This window comes from Physeter macrocephalus, chromosome 8 (genome assembly GCF_002837175.3).
Source record: "Physeter macrocephalus isolate SW-GA chromosome 8, ASM283717v5, whole genome shotgun sequence".
Lineage (NCBI taxonomy): Eukaryota > Metazoa > Chordata > Mammalia > Artiodactyla > Physeteridae > Physeter > Physeter macrocephalus.
The window spans coordinates 57,591,862-57,598,256 of record NC_041221.1 but is presented as its reverse complement, the minus strand read 5'-3'; the positions used below and the strand labels follow the sequence as shown (position 1 = coordinate 57,598,256).

General features: G+C 38.3%; 1 protein-coding gene across 4 annotated transcripts in view; it reads right to left on the bottom strand.

The window, feature by feature from the left end:
• The window catches only part of NDUFS4 (NADH:ubiquinone oxidoreductase subunit S4), a 134,229-nt gene that overhangs the window by 111,692 nt on the left and 16,142 nt on the right, over positions 1 to 6,395 (bottom strand). The gene's annotated exons all lie outside the window — the stretch shown is intronic.

Genomic DNA, 6,395 nt, shown 5'->3' with positions numbered 1-6,395 from the left:
AAAAAAAAAAAAAAAAGAATGTATACCAAGATTCTAAATCCTATTCTCAATTCATCAAACATCTACTGAAACGTCCACTAGATCTTATGCACAATGCTAGACCCAGTAGCTGGTTTTAAAGATTTTACTGGTAGGAAGGCAAACATATAAACAGTAATTTCAATGTCACTGCTTTGAATGCTAGTGGTAATTACTATGATAAAGGTATATCAAGGTGCTTTTCTATGAATAAAGGAAAAACTGTCCATTGGGGAGTGGGAGATGTAGTGGGATATGGCAGTGTTGTTAGGAAAAACTTCCTTAACAATGTTTCCCATGCTGTCCAGATACTTCTGTTTTCACTGAGCATCCAATGTTATAGGCTTGAGAAGGGAACTACAAAAGGTTTAGCATATTACTTTGATTCATTCACACAATTAGTGCCTATTGTGTGTGGTACAGTCTTGGCAAGTAGGTTCATAGTTTATTTCTAAATTAGGTATAGTCCCACAAAGCCAGTAATTTAAATAGTGGCTGAAAAATCATCTATACTTTATTTTCCCCAAAATGCTTATTTTTCCACCAGTGCTTCTTATTTTACCTCCTCCCAACTCCTTTCCAGTAAATTAAATGAAATGGTAACATTTAATCATACCTACAGTATTCGAAAATCCTTTAAACCGGGGGTCCCCAACCCCTGGGCCACAGACCAATACCGGTCTGTGGCCTGTTAGGAACCGGGCCACACAGCAGGAGGCAAGCAGCAGGCAAGCAAGTGAAGCTTCATCTGCCACTCCCCACAACTCGCATTAGCAACTGAACTATCGCTCGTGTTACCACCTGAACCATCCCTCCTTCCCCATCCATGGAAAAACTGTCTTCCATAAAACCAGTCCCTGGTGCCAAAAAGGTTGGGGACCGCTGCTTTAAACACTAATAGATTCCATACTTGCTTTTATTTCTAAAATAAATAGAACTGAACAAATTTAACTAAGTAAAATCATGTGGTTTGCTTAATGTGGACTATAACAGAAGAAAGTTATTCTCAGTCTCAAGTCAGGATTTATTCTGTATATTGTGTACTGTGCCACTGCAAAATCTACAGTATAATAGCTACAGAGCTATTTATACAGAAAAAAATTACTACTGGCAATTATTTAAATTCGCAGTACATTTCCATCTTTTCCATTCTGTCTTTCACGGAAAACTTTGGAGTGATAGTGAAGACCCAATTCACCAAAAAGCTGTCTTTCTGACAGAATTCCACTTATACGTTTTAGTAAACATTTCCATCAGATAAAGTTTGAAACAAGGATATCACAAAAAAAGAAAATTGCAGGTCAATATCACTGATGAACATAGATGCAAAAATCCTCAACAAAATACTAGCAAGCTGAATCCAACAATACATTAAAAGGATCATACACCATGATGAAATGGGATTCATCCCAGAGATGCAAGTATTTTTCAATATCCACAAATCAGTAAGTGTGATACACCACATCAGCAAACTGAAGAATAAAACCATATGGTCATCTCAATAGTTGCAGAAAAAGCTTTTGATAAAATTCAACATCCATTTATGATAAAAACTCTCCAGACATAGAGGGAACCTACCTTAGTATAATAAAGGCCATATATGACAAACCCACAGCTAACATCATACTCAACAGTGAAAAGGTGAAATCATTTCCTCTAAGATCAGGAACAAGACAACGATGTCCACTCTTGCCACTTTTATTCAACATAGTTTTGGAAGTCCTAGCTACAGCAATCAGAGAAGAAAAACAAACAAAAGGAATCCAAACTGGAAAGAAAAAAGTAAAACTGCCACTGTCTGCAGATGACATGATACTATACATAGAAAATCCTAAAGACGCCACCAGAAAACTACTAGAACTCATCAGTGAATTCAGTAAAATTGCAGAACACAAAATTAAAATACATAAATCTTGTGCATTTGTATACAGTAACCAACAAAATATCAGAAAGGGAAATTAAGGAAACAATCCCATCTACCATCACATCAGAAAAAATAAAATACCTAGGAATAAACCTACCTAAGGAGGCAAAATCCTTGTACTCCAAAAACTGTAAGATACTGCTGAAAGAAATTGAAGATGACACAAACAGATGGGAAGATATACCTGTGTTCTTGGATTGGAAGACTCAATATTATTAAAATGACCATTCTACCCAAGGCAGTCTACAGATTCAATGCAATCCTATCAGTTTACCAATGGCATTTTTCACAGAACTGAAACAAAAAAATTTTTAAATTTGTATGGAAACACAACAGACCCTGAATAGCCAAAATAATCTTGAGAAAGAAGAATGGAGCTGAAGGGATCATGCTTCCTGACTTCAGACTATACTACAAAGCTACAGTAATCAGAACAGTATGGTACTGGTACAAAAACAGACACATAGATCAATGGAACAAGGCAGAAAGCCCAGAAATAAACCCACACACTTATGGTCAATTAATCCATGACAAAGGAGGCAAGAATATACAAAGGAGAAAAGACAGTCTTTCAATAAGTGGTGCTGGGAAAACTGGACAGCTATTTGCAAAAGAATGAAATTAGAACATTCTCTAACACCAAAAACAAAAATAAAACTCAAAATGGATTAAAAACCTACATGTAAGACTGGATACTATCAAACTCGTAGTGGAAAACATAGGCAGAACTCTCTTTGACATAAACCACAGCAATATTTTTTTTGGATCTGTCTCCTACAGTAATGGAAACAAAAGCAAAAATAAACAAATGAAACCTAATTGAACGTAAATGCTTTTGCACAGCAAAGAAAATCATAATCAAAACAAAAAGACAGCCTACAGAATGGGAGAAAATATTTGCAAACAATGCAATGAAAAGGGATTAATTTCCAAAATATATAAACAGCTCATGCAGCTCAATATCAAAAAAAAAAACAACTCAATCAAAAAATGGGCAGAAGACCTAAATAGACACTTCTCCAAAGAAGACATACAGATGGCCAAAAGGCACAAGAAATGATGCTCAACATCACTAATTATGAGAGAAATGCAAATCAAAACTACAATGAGGTATCATCTCACACCAGTGAGAATGGCCATCATTAAAAAGTCTACAAATAATAAATGCTGGAGAGGGTGTGGAGAAAAGGGAACCCTCCTACACTATTGGTGGAAACGTAAATTGGTGCAGCCATTATGGAAAACAATATGGAGGTTGCTTTAAAAACTGAAAATAGAGTTACCATATGATCCAGCAAGCCCACTCCTGGGCTTATATCTGAAGAAAATGCTAATTCAAAAAGATACATGCGGGCTTCCCTGGTGGCGCAGTGGTTGAGAGTCCGCCTGCCGATGCAGGGGACACGGGTTCGTGCCCCGGTCCGGGAAGATCCCACATGCCGCGAAACGGCTAGGCCTGTGAGCCATGGCCGCTGAGCCTGTGCTTCCGGAGCCTGTGCTCCACAATGGGAGAGGCCACAACAGTGAGAGGCACGCGTACCACAAAAAAAAAAGAAAAAAAAAAAAAGATACATGCACCCCAATGTTCGTAACAGCATTATTTACCATAGCCAAGACACGGAATCAACCTAAAAGTCCACTGAGAATGGGTAAAGAAGATGTGGCGTGCGCGCACGCGCGCGCGCGCGCACGAATGGATAAAGAAGATGTCGCACATATATACAATGGAATATTACTCAGCCATAAAAAAGAATGAAATAATGTCATTTGTAGCAACATGGATGGACCCAGAGATTATCATACTGACTAACTCAGACAGAGAAAGACAAATACCATATGACATCACTTATATGTGGAATCTAAGAAAATGATACAAATGAGCTTATTTACAAAACAGAAATAAACTCACAGACATAGAAAACAAACTTATGGTTACCAAAGGGGAAAGGGAGGGAAGGATAAATTAGGAATTTGGGATCAACAGATACATACTACTACATATAAAACAGATAAACAACAAGGACCTACTGTATAGCACAGGGAACTATATTCATTACCTTGTAATAACATATAATGAAAAAGAATCGATATATATGTATAACTGAATCACTGCTGTACATCTGAAACACTGTAAATAACTATACTTCAATTTTTAAAAAAGGATTAAAAAAAGATAAAGTCTGCAATATGCAATACTATTGTTCAATATAAGGAAGAAGCAGGACACATCATAAAATGAAAAAAAAGTCATCATTTTCCAGTAATCTATAACATCATTGCCCATGATGCTTACATTTAAAACCCAAATAGGTATTTCATATGGAAAACAAAAATCTAAAATGCTATCCTGCTTAAGGAGATGCTGCTATGAAATATTTTAAATTTTCTATACTATTGCATAATCAAATGAGCCCACAGATGTTTAGTGAGTATCTAAGTTCTGTGTTACACTATGAAAGGAAAAAGGTGAAGAAAATAGTTCCTTCTCTCAAAGAACTTAAGACTATTGGGAAACACAGACAAGGAAATAGGCAATCATAATGAAGCATAACTATTACTAGAAAGAGGTAAGACATAAGAACAAGGCACACTAAGACCACACAGAATTGGTATTTAACCTAAGCTTGTGAATTCAAGTAATGCTCCTTAGAGAAAGTGATGGTTAAAGTGCCACTTGAAGGATAAATAGACCTTAAATAGGCAAAGGGTGTTGAGGTCGGGTAAGGGAAGGGAAGGACAGAGGGGAAAGCAGAAGAAACAGTCTAGGCAGACAGAACCGTAATCACATAGGAGAGAGTGAGAGAGCATACAAATGCCAGGAGTCAGGGATAGCAAGTAGTTCAGAAACACCAAAATATAATTTGCATATGGCTGGAGACTGGGCCAGAAGGGAACTGAGGAGAGGATGAATGCTAAAAAATGAACAGAAGATGTGAGCAGGGAATATGAAGGCCTCTGTGGCATGTTGAGAAGTTTGGACTTTATCCTCCAGGCAACATGGAGAACAAATTAATACCAATGGCAAGCAGACCAGTTAGGAGGCTGGACAATAATAACTGCAGTTGCAGTAAGGATGGAATTGAATGAGAGTTAGGAAAATGAATACTAGGACTGAATGACATTGATAGGAGACCTAAGAGACGGAGGAGACAAGAATGATACATAGGTTTCTGGCTCAGATAAGTGGCTGGGTGTTGGTGACACCAGGGAGAATGAATGAAGTGGCGGAAGAGATGATCATTATCAAATTGTTTCAGATATGCTGTGATTAAGATGCCTGTGGAAAATCCAAGTGGTTAGTTCTAAGGGTCTAGAATTCAAGAAAAAGATGCTGAGTCATATCTTAGATGGAAAGGAGGTCCTAAAGTCAGTGTGTTAGGCAAAAACTGCAAACAGTAAAAATTATCTTTGGAAATTCATTAGGAAGCCCTCTCACCCCACAGTGGAGACCCACATACCATCTCTTAACAAGCCAGTCCTCTAGCACTGGGAGAAACTGCTGTTTCTTTGGTTGAGTACTAAATTGATCACTAAGTAGAACATGAAAGATCCAACTTGTATTTTTAAATGCTTTTAAAACATTTTCTACTCTTATTTGCTATGTATATGTGTTTACTTTCTTCTGTGAAGAGTGTATATGATGCAAATGAACTATATACATTTAAGTTTTCGTATAGATGGTAACTGAAGTCACAGTAGATAATGAGATACCGGGAAGAGTGTACTAGTTTCCTATTGCTGCTGTAGCAAATTAGCACAAAGTTGGTGGATTAAAAAAACACAAATTTACTCTCGTACAGTTTTGGAGGTCAGAAGTCCAAAATGAGTCTCACAGGGCTAATATCAATGTGTCAGCAAGGCTGGTTCCTCCCGAAGGTGCCAGGGGAGAATCTGTTCCTTGTCTTTTCCAGCTCTTACAAGCTGCCTTACCATGTGGTCAAATCACTCTGGTCTTTGCCTCCATGGTGATATTTCCTTCTCCTCTGACTCCTCCTGTGTCTTTCTTATGTGAACCATTTTGATTACAGCAGGCCCAAGAGGATAACTTCCCATCTCAAGAGCCTCAATTTAATCATACCTAGAAAGTCACTTTTGCATCCAAGGTAATAGTAATATTCACATGTTCTGGGGATTAAGATGTAGACATTTTGAGGACTTCCCTGGTGGCGCAATGGTTAAGACTCCACGCTCCCAATGCAGGGGGCCTGGGTTCAATCCCTTGTCAGGGAACTAGATCCCACATGCATGCCGCAACTAAGAGTTCATATGCCACAACTAAGGAGCCCACGTGCCACAACTAAGGAGCCAGCAAGCTGCAACTAAGAAGGCCAAGTGCCGCAACTAAGGACCCAGCGAGCTGCAACTAAGACCCAGTGCAACCTAAATAAATAAATATTAAAGGGCTTCCCTGGTGGCGCAGTGGTTGAGAGTCCGCCTGCCGATGCAGGGGATA